Source organism: Mustela nivalis, assembly GCF_964662115.1.
Source record: "Mustela nivalis genome assembly, chromosome: 17".
NCBI classification, from domain to species: domain Eukaryota; kingdom Metazoa; phylum Chordata; class Mammalia; order Carnivora; family Mustelidae; genus Mustela; species Mustela nivalis.
In genome coordinates, this window is record NC_139036.1 from 38760284 (window position 1) to 38770971 (window position 10688).

Genomic DNA, 10688 nt, shown 5'->3' on the forward strand with positions numbered 1-10688 from the left:
TAAAGTAAGAAATTCTCTGAGTTGCTCACAGCATTGGAAAAGGACAGCTTTACTTTGCAATATGCCTCGGACCTCATAGTAAGTATTGTGTGAATATGGTAGGAAGAGGGAAACCTTAGCAAGCCCAGTGCAGCCTGGAGATACCCTGGGATAGATCCACATTTACCTGCTTTCAGCAATGGGATTCACTTGCCAAGGGTGAAGGCAAAGGAGGAACCCCAGGGAGTGGGAGTTCCCGTCAGCACTGGCTTGAATGGCAGTAGGCCAAATACTTAATTCTGAACTGTTCTGTCAGGAACTTTGGAGATGTCAGCAGATTCCTCTCCTTATGTAGTAGGATGCAGATGAAATAAGACTTCTTTTTTTTTGTTTTGTTTTGTTTTATTTTTTAAGTCACCTCTACACCCAAAATGGGGCTCGAACTCACAACCCCGTGATCAAGAGTTGCACGCTCTACTGACTGAGCTGGTCAGGTGCTCCTTTACAGAATATACAGCATGCATTCATCCAAGTAACCTTTACTGAGCACTTACAATGTGTAGAAATTACTCTAGATGCTCCAGGAGTTACAAGGATGCATTTATTCATTCATTCACTAACAGCCATATACTGAATACCTACTGTATGTCTGGCACCATTCTATAGGCTTGGAATACAAAAATAAAACATAGCCTCTTTCTCCAGAGTCCACGAGGGACAAGCATTTCTTAAATTCCTACTATGTACCAAGCCTCAAGTCAAGAGCTTTATGTACACAATCTTTACAATCTCATACTAAAGATCCCAAAAAGTTTAAGCCAATCATATTGGAGTTAGTCAAAAAAATTACAAATAGAATTTCCATGTGAACCACTTCACCAATTCCACTTCCGGGTATATACTCAAGAGAATCGAAAGCAGGTTCTCCAAGAGATACCTGCACACTCTTGTTCACAGCAGCATGATTCACGATTGCTGAAAGGTACAAGCAAACTACCTGTCAGTCGACAGAGAAATGAATCAACAAAATGTAGTGTATCCATATGACGGAACATCAGCCTTAAAAAGGAAATTCTACATTTCCCAGGCTACGACATGGACAATCCCTAAGGACATGACACTAAATGAAATAAGCTAGTCCCAAAAAGATAAATACTGTGTCATTCTACTTGTATGAGATACCCAAAGTCGTCAAATTCATAGAGACAGAATGTTGAATTGTGATTGCCCGGAGCTGGGGGAAGGGGTGGGGAGATTGGGGATCAGTGGTTTAATGGGTATTGAGTTTCAGTTTTTCAGGATGAAAAGACTTCTGGAGTTGGTTGCACAACAGCGTGCCTGTACTTAACATTACAGACCTGTACACTTGAACATGATGAAGGTGGGAGGTATGCTTGGGTGGTTCAGTCGGTTGAGCTTCTAACACGTGATCTAGGCTCAGATTGTGATCTCGGGGTCCTGGGATGGAGCCCTGTGTCAGGCTCCCCGCCCAGCAAGGAGTCTGCTTGGGATTCTCCCTCTCCCTCGATCCCTCCCCCTGTTCTCTCTCACTCTCTCTCTCTAATATAAATAAGTAAATCTTTTAAAAATATGATGAAGATGGGGGCACCTGGGTGGCTCAGTCAGTTGAGTGTCTGACTCCTGACTTCTGCTCAGGCTGTGAGTCTCAGGGACCTGAGATCAGGCTTGCTGAACGTGGGGCCTCCTTGGGATTCTCTCCCTTGCCCTCTGCCCCTCCTTCCCGGCAGCCTCCCCCCACCACTTCTGCTCCCTCTCGCTCTAAAAAAAATTAAAAAGATGAAGATGGTGAATTTTGTTATGTACCTCTTTTACCACAATTAAAAAAAATGTTTTTAAAGATTTTATTTATTTGACAGAGAGAGACACAGCAAGAGAGGGAACACAAGCAGGGGGAGTGGGATGGGGAGAAGCAGGCTTCCCTCTGAACAGGGAGCCCAATGTGGGGCTTGATCCTGGCACCCTGAGACCATGACCTGAGCCTAAGTCAGATGCCTAAGGACTGAGTCACCCAGATGCCCCTAAAAAGATTTTTTTTTTTAAAGTTAAACCCACATATCCAGGCCTGATTCTAGGATCTCATTCTTTTTCCACTACAAAATAACTAAAAGGTAAGGGGGAAAGGAATGTCATTGGAGGAGTCCTGACAAGGAATAATTGACTTGCATATCAATCTTTGCATCCAAAGAGGACAGCATTACTATTTTTCTTTGGCCCTTTGGGGCCAGAAAGAGAAGTACTAGCCAATAGCCCTACCCAAAGCCAAGATGGTTTACAAAGTCCCATGCAGGTAGGATGCAAACTCCTCTCCGGCTTTCCTCAGGAAGATCTTCATGGCATTCCCCGATCTCCCCAACCCCCTTCTGTCCACCCATGATGCTTTGCGGGGGGTTCCCCTACCCCCCCCCCCCCCCCCCGAGCAGAGGTCACCTCTGATGGAACCAAGTATTACAGAGGCAGAGATGGGGGGAAGGGCCAGCTCTGGCAAACCTTTTTTTTTTTTTTTTTTTAAAGAGAGAGAGAATCTTTCTTTTTTTTTAAAGATTTTTTTTTTTTTTAATTTATTTGACAGAGAGAGATCACAAGTAGGCAGAGAGGCAGGCAGAGAGAGAGAGAGAGGAGGAAGCAGACTCCCTGCTGAGCAGAGAGCCCGATGTGGGACTCGGTCCCAGGACCCTGAGATCATGACCTGAGCCGAAGGCAGCAGCTTAACCCACTGAGCCACCCAGGTGCCCCTCCGGCAAACCTCTGAAGCAGCCAGGGTTTGTCTTTCAGGCCTTGGGAGCTGCCACAGGGCCGAGTCCGGAGACCGGCGGTCTAGCTTCTGCTCCAGAGTTGCTGTGAGACGCCGGGAAAGATGTCCTCCTTCTCTGGGCCTTGGTTTCCCCACCTGCGGGGTGAGGGGTTTGTTCCATGTTAGTTCTAAGCTTCCCCCTCCAGCGCTGCCCATGTAGGAGCTTTGAACCTTTGGCCCCCTTCGCTCCACTGTCTCGCCAGGGTCCTCCTGGTCTCTCACACCTTCTCTTCCAGCAAAACTGTTCCAACGGGTTCTGACAAATCCCCGAGCGCAGAAGCTCCTTTACTCGGGAGGATTTGCATTTTTCTCAGCATCCAGATGACAGAGAATGAGGCTCTAACTTGGGATCTCTTCTGATGGGGAGAGCAGGGGGCTATCTGAAGGGGGCAGGGTGGAGGTGGGGGGAGGGTGCAGGGACTGGACCCCAGCTTCCAACTGGCAAGTTGGTGCCTCAACCCCTTAGGTGGAGGTCTTGGCACCCCTCGCCCAGCGTGGCACAGACGCGAACCCACCACTCTGCCTCTTCTTTTTCCAGGGGACCCTGTAGGGGTCCTGGCAGCCCTTCGGTCTCTGGAGAAGTGAGTTCCAGGCCAGATACCGATGAGGTCATCAAGATCCCCCGTCTGAGCTGGAATTTGGCAGAGGGGCCCCCGGGGCAGCTGTTTGTGGTTTCTCTTTTCCTCTGAAGGAAAGTCTGAGCAGATGATCTCCTAGGTGCTGCGTGTTTCCATGTGAGGGGGAAGCAGGATGTGGCTCGGGATCAGTGGAATGGGAGGAGGGGTTGGCAAGGAGCGTCTGGGGCGACACGTAAGCGACATATTTTGCGAGATGAAAGATCCCAACGTCTTTCAGTAACTTCTTCAACTCTGCTTTTGTTCTTAGGAGCCCTCATTTCTTGCCTGATATTTATTCATGAGGATTTGTGTTTTTGGAGACTTTGAGGAGCAGCTGCTTTGGGTCTGAGGGAATTCACTCCACTGCGAAGACAGCTTTTCATCTTACTCAGCGCGGCCAGAACTCCTCATCAAAAAACATCAGCTCTTTGGGGTGGAGGAGCCTCCAACTCCAGAAGGATTACTGTGCGGTCGTGGAGGGCTCCCGATGTTCTCTGCTTTGGGCCTGGGGACAGAGCAGGGGCAGCTTTGGGGGACAGGGCGGCCTGGGGATAGAAGAGGCTACCTGACAGGACAGGTATCCCTGCCTGGGGACCTCACAGAGCCTCTGAGGCCAGGAAGCACTGCAGCGGAGGCTCTAAGAGCTGGGAGTTCCAAACACTTTTCATCTTTCAAAGACTTACGTCTAACAGGAAGAAACCAGACCCTTCGACCCACCAACACACAAATTCAATGTAGCGTGCAAAGAAGGGCCCAGTGGGGAGGCCTAGGCTGGCTCAGCCCCACAGATGGGGAGACAGGACTAGAAAAAGACTCGCACCGGGTGGTTTTAACTCAGGAATTCTAGAATGTCAACCTTGGGAAGGGTTCTGGCCTAACACTCTTATTTTCCAGATGGAGAAATTGTGGGAAATGACTTGTTTAAAGTCTGCATCAAAGACGAGATTCATGGATTTTTCTGGCCCTAGTCCAGTGCTCTGTCCTCTGCATTTGATCTCTAAATGTCTGGTTTTTCCCAACATCCTAGGGTTCTGTGTGTCACTAGGAGTCCCCAGCTAGCTCCTTCTCGTGCAGCCCCTTCTTGTTCTGGGTTCCCACTCCTCCCTCCCCTTCACTGGTTCACTGCCTGCTTTTTTTCACTTGTTAATGGTAATGCAGTATGCTATTTACTCCATCCACTAACAACCAATATTTGAGAACATTTATAGTGACGGAACTTAATCTAAGTTCAACTTGCTTTTTCTTACATTTCAGTATTGGGCATTACTAAGAGAGAGAGTCAAAATAATTCTGGTCAAAATCACGCAGCCAAAAACTTTTAATAAATGCTTGGGATTAGTCTACATATCGTTTGGGGCATAAAGTTCTTTGGCTGCAAGTTAAGAATGTGGGGTTTGCTTCACTAATTGGAATATCTCTTAGTGTTGAGATGGTCTTTTCTTGATATTTCTTCTGCTGTGGATTTTTAGCATAGTTATCTGTGATTGTATGAATGGCGTTGAGTGGAGAGGTACTTCTCATGTTTATTCCAAATAGGAGTACACAGCCAGTTACGATGGTAATGAGGAGGGAGACAAGCAATGCCACTGCCCAAGATTTTTGAGACCAACAGGTTAAGCCTAAGGAGTTTAGCCAAGATTCAGGAATAAAGGTCCACGCAAGATAGAGTATGAAGCCAAATTGGGAGCTTAAGAAAAGGACAAAGCCATAAATTGTTCTTTCTGGCCATGGCCAAGGTGAGTATTTTCCCTGTGGCTTTAGACAACCTTGATCTTCAGAGCTCCCACTCAGGCCCCTCCTGACAGCTCAGCTACCTTAGCACATTGCTTTCTCTTTTTAATGCCTGCCCGTGTAAACTCAGCTCTGTCAGGAGCTTCCGTAAGGCTCATGGGTTGTAAATGCAGCACTCCAAGTTCTGTGAATAGGAGAGGCCGGGGTGGAGGCACTAACCTTCTAGAAGATGCAGGGAGATCAGGATGGTGCTTAGTTCTTCCTGGGGCTCTGGACCAGTTCCTCTACTGTCCATTGTCAGCCCTTCCACTTCACATGTGGTTCCACTCTCCAGAGCTTTTACCTGCTCCTACTATCTGGTCACCTTCTTTCCACCTCCCACCCCACCCCATTCAAGGACTAGAACTTATCCCCCCCCCCCCCCCCCGCCCAGTCTCTACCCCAGCACGGGGCAAGAATTCAATGACTCTGAGATCAAGGGTCAGTGCTCTACTGACCAAGCTAGTCAGATGCCCCAAGGACCTGAACTTCTATTATTTATTTTTTTATTTATTTAGAGGCAGTGCGTGAGGGGGGTGGGGAAGAGCAGAGGGAGAGGGAGAGAATCTTAAGCAGGCTCCAAAGTCAGCATGGAGCCCGATGATGGGCTTCATCTCACAACCCTGAGATCATGACCTGAGCCGAAACCAAGAGTGCAACACGTAACCCACTCAGCCACCCTGGTGCCCCAACCAGGACTTTAAGTGTTTGTGATTGAGCACTTGGGCATTTGAATGAATCCTTCTCATTCCACACTCATGCCTGGCTCTGTTTCCTCTTCTCGAACCCTGGATGCCCTCTTGATGTCATTCCAAATTCTAAAAAATGCTGAAGATTCTTGGATGTCTGCACTAGCTGGGGTGGGGGAGACGTGGGAGATAATAGTAACTGAGACCACAGGCAGAGTAAAGTGTAGAAAATAGATCTGAATCAAGCTACCTGGAGAGGCTCTTCTGCCGCCTTGTTGTGTGTCTTAGGCAAAGCCTCCAATGTCTCTGTGCCTTCGTGTCTTATTTATCAGGCGAGGACAGTACTGCCCGACTTACTGACTTTCAAGATATGTTAAGGATCAAGTAGGGGAGCAGATCTGAACTTATTCTTAATTTAAAAGAATATTGAAAAAATGAATATTGTACCCAAATAGTATTACTATTAGGATATTCCCCCCAATCTCATTTTATATGTAAATATATATCTTTTTCTTTTTTAAGATTTTTAATTTATTTATTTGTCAGAGAGAGAGAGAGGAGCACAGGCAGACAGAATGGCAGAAGCAGGCTCCCTGCTGAGCAAGGAGCCCGATGTGGGACTCAACCCCAGGACGCTGGGATCATGACCTGAGCCGAAGGCAGCCACTTAACCAACTGAGCCACCCAGGCATCCCTATAAATATATATTTTTAAAATTACCCATCTCCACCAGCATCCTCTGAGGTATATTGGTTAGCAGCTAACTGCTAAACCAAGTCTGAGCTTCATCTCCTTTAATACCCAGTAGTCCAGGGAGAGGGGGCTCTTGAGCAGTACCATTTTGAGTCAGTGGAAACAGAGGACTTGCGTAATCCAGAAAGGTCTGAACCACCACATGCTGACTGTGAAGAAAAATGAAGGGAAATACCAGTGGGACCAGGCTGTGGGCTCACCTCTCTCATCTTGGCAACACTTACCCACATGGATGTCGTTAGGGTTGAGTTCAGATGGGTTTTGATTTGTAATTAGGATCCAGGTGAGGACGAGGATCCATCATTAGGATGGGGTTTCAGTTAGGTTTCGATGCTAAGTGTGGATGCAGGCTTAGGTTAGGGTTAGGTGTGGGAAATTAGGTTTGAATTATATTTAAAGTTAGGGTCAGTATTGGTTTAATCTAGGATTAGGGTTAGGTTAAGGTTAGGGCCATGTTTCTCAGCCCTGGCACTAATACATAGGAAGATGGATAATTCCATGTTGGGGGCCTCCCTGTGCTTTTTAGGATGTTTAGCAGCAGCCGTGGCCTCTATCCCCAAGATTCTTATAGTATCTGCACCAACCCACCCTATAGGAACCAAAAAATGTCGCCAGACATTGTTAAATGTTTCCTTGGGGGTGAGGATGGTACTGGTGACTATGGGACTCTCCCTTGGTTGAGAGCCACTGGGTTAATATAGGGGCTATGGTTAATGTTAGGATTATGGGCTAGAATCAGGCTATTTTATCTTATTTTATTTTAAAATTTTATTTTTTAAATTTTAAATATTTTATTTATCCATTTGACAGAGAGGGGGCACAAGCAGGGGGAGAGGCGTGGGAGAGGGAGAGGCAGGCTCCCTGTTCCCCATGCTGGGCTTGATCCCCGGATCCTGACACCATGACCTGAGCCGAAGGCAGACACCCAACCGACTGAGCCACCCAGGCGCCCCCAGGCTGTTTTAGATGTTGAGTTGGGTTTGTGTTTAGATTAGGGTTAGTTTACAGTTAGGGTTGGGAAGTCATTTAGATGTAGAGTCAGGTGTAAGGTGAAGGCTTAGGTTCAGGTTCAGGTTCAAGTTCAGGTTAGGGTTAGGGTTTGTGTGTTGGTCATGTGTAGGTTAGTATCTTTCTATAAATGTATTGTGGAAAGATACTATATAATGGATTTTGTGTCTTTTCTCTGGCACTTCTGGGAAGTGGTTGTAGGACTTCGGGTGTAGAATACAAGGAGATGCCTCCCCGCAGCTCCCCTAGGAACCTGCTCAGTCTGTTATTGCATATCTCATTTACATATGTGGTCCCAAAGACCTTCATGCCCAAAAGTCAGGAAACCGGTGGTGTAAGTGCCAGGGCTCCCCTTCTGCCACGTTGTCTGGGCTTCCTAGGACCAGCACAGCTAGATGGCTCAAGGACAGTAACAATGGAAAGACCTTGGAGCCAGAAGCCTGGGCACCGACTATGCTCCCCTTTACTGTTCTACTGTGTGTGGACCCACAGGCAAGTTCAGAGCCCTGCCTTAGTTTCCCCTTGTGTAGAATAACCAGAATGAAACTCACCTGAAACCCTCCACCCATGTCTAATTCAATGGGGGATGAAAATCATTGCAACAAGCTCTTGAGGCATCGGGGAAGGAAGATGCTGCATCGATCCACAGTAATTTTATTATTCCGTTCCCAGAAAAAGGGGGGTCGGTATAGAGCTTCAGGTTCAGCACCTGCCTGGTGGCTGGAGCCTGCCAAGGCCTCCATCTGCCCACGTCAGAGACCACAGGAGGAATGGTGGTGTCAGAGGCAGACGCAACAGAGAAGGAACCATGCTTCACCAGCTTGTCAACATGTCATTAGGGTGTTCCTGTGGGAACCAAGAGCAGAGGCAGGAGGCAGGAGACGTGGGAGGGAGGGAGGAGGGAGGAGGGAGGAAGGGAGAGAAATGGAAGAGATGAAGGGGTTCATGCCAGTACGGCATTCATCCCTGTCATGAGGAGAGCTCTATCAAACCAAGGCCAGGCCTATAAATCAGGCCATAATTAGTTGCAAAGAGAAAGCTTTAACATCCTCATCAAATTGATTAATACATCTTGCAGCTCAGGACAGGCTGGCCCTGCCTCGGAAAGCTGCAAGCTTGCCTGGCTGGGTGGGAATGGAGGGGGAGAAGGGACAGTTGTAGCCACAGCAGCAAGGAGCTGGGGGAGTCCTGCCCCTCTGTTGACCCGCCAGAAGAAGGCTCTGACAGGTGGCAGGTGGGGCCGGTACTTGGTCCAGCTCGTCGTTATGGACCTAGAGCCTGGCGGATCAAATGAATGTGTCAGTTTGGTCAGGAAGGAGCCCTGCCACCTCCAACACATCATTTCTTTTTCTAGGTCTCAGTTTCACCATCTGTAGAAGGGACATCGTGGACCAAGGGGTTACTTCCAGTTCAGACACCATAAATATCTAGGAGCCCAAAGAACGAGGACATTTGGGGTTTATGGCCAGGTCAGACCCAATTACAGGTTTCATTCCTAGGATATCCGAGGGGAGGTCAGGAGTTTGGGATAAGCTTAAACAATTTGGTCTGCCTTAGATTTGAGATTACCAAGTATTGCCTGTGTGTCTTTCCTGAGGCCTAATCAAGCAGCAAATATCCTTCTTTTACAGTGCACAGAGAGAAAGGGTATGGAACCACTTGGATTCACAACCTGGCTCAGCTACTTATTAGCTGCGGATTTGGGGAAAGGTCCCCAATCTCTTCAGTTTTCTCCTCTAGAAGATAGGGGTAACAAAGTCTACTTGCTGGGTCATTATAAGGGTAGATAAGATATATATGATGTGTTCGACTCCAAGTCTGACACACAGTAGGTGGTCAACAGGTAATAATTAGTATTATTATTGTTCAGAGGATGCTTGAGGTGTTAACAACGGCATGAAAATCACATGGAGACTGAAAAAGTCATAGTCTACTAAAAAAGTAAAGCCCCTGGGGCGCCTGGGTGGCTCAGTGGGTTAAAGCCTCTGCCTTTGGCTCGGGTCATGATCCCAGGGTCCTGGGATCGAGCCCCGAATTGGGCTCTCTGCTTAGCAGGGAGCCTGCCTCCACCTCTCTCTCTATCTGCCTGCCTCTCTGCCGACTTGTGATCTCTGCCTGCCAAATAAATAAATAAATAAAATCTTCAAAAAAAAAAAAAAAAAAAGTAAAGCCCCGACTCCAGCACAGGATGTTCAAATAGTTACCCTCCTCGGATGTAAAATGAATAGGAAGCATTTTGTTGTGTAAAAGGCCCTAGGCTCGAGCTTGAAAACTTGGGGATTTCACCTTTGCAACTTGTGGATTTTGTGATTTTGTGCAAGCTTCTTCACCTTTCTGAGCCCCGCTTTCCTGAGTCAGGAATGTTTTTGGCATCCAGGCAGACAGTGTGTATAAATGATCCTTGTAAGATATAAATCATATTAAAATATACTTAACTATAAAGCCATTTTATAGGCAACATTCAGGGTATCAGTCCCTTTTGTCTGCTGCTGACTGCCCCAAGTCCCCCATAGGGAAGAACAAATGAAATACATTCTTCTTGGGGCACCTGGGTGGCTTAGTCTGTCAGGTGTTAAGCGTCTGCCCTGGGCTCAGGTCACGATCCCAGAGTCCTGGGATTGAGCCCCTCATCGGGCTCTCTGCTCAGCATGGAGTCTGCTTCTCCCTCTACCTGCTGCTCCCCCTGGTTGTGCTCTCTCTCTGTCAAATAAACAAATAAAATCTTAAAAAAGGAAAGAAAAGAAATACACTTCTCTTAAGCTCCCAGGAGTCATGCTTCATTGCTTGAAGGGACCCTGGGCTTTTATGTCTTCTATAAATTGCATTTTCGTATTTTCTGCTTTTTAAAAAAGGTTTTATTTATTTATTTGACAGAGAGAGGGAGAGATCACAAGTAGGCAGAGAGGCAGGCGGTGGTGGGGGGAGGAAGCAGGCTCCCCGCTGAGCAGAGAGTCAATTGCGGGGCTCGATCCCAGGACCCTGAGATCATGACCTGGGCCGAAGACAGAGGCTTAACCCACTGAGCCACCCAGGCGCCCCTATATTTTTTGCTTTAACAAA

General features: G+C 47.5%; 1 pseudogene across 1 annotated transcript; it reads right to left on the reverse strand.

The window, feature by feature from the left end:
- Positions 1 to 4748: 4748 nt before the first annotated feature.
- On the reverse strand, positions 4749 to 8197 carry LOC309851445 (phosphatidylinositol N-acetylglucosaminyltransferase subunit P pseudogene; annotated as a pseudogene). The gene is made up of 2 exons: positions 8180 to 8197; positions 4749 to 5157 (listed from the first exon to the last, which is right to left on the reverse strand). The product of its transcript is annotated as a phosphatidylinositol N-acetylglucosaminyltransferase subunit P pseudogene (transcript).
- Between the last annotated feature and the right edge of the window lie 2491 nt (positions 8198 to 10688).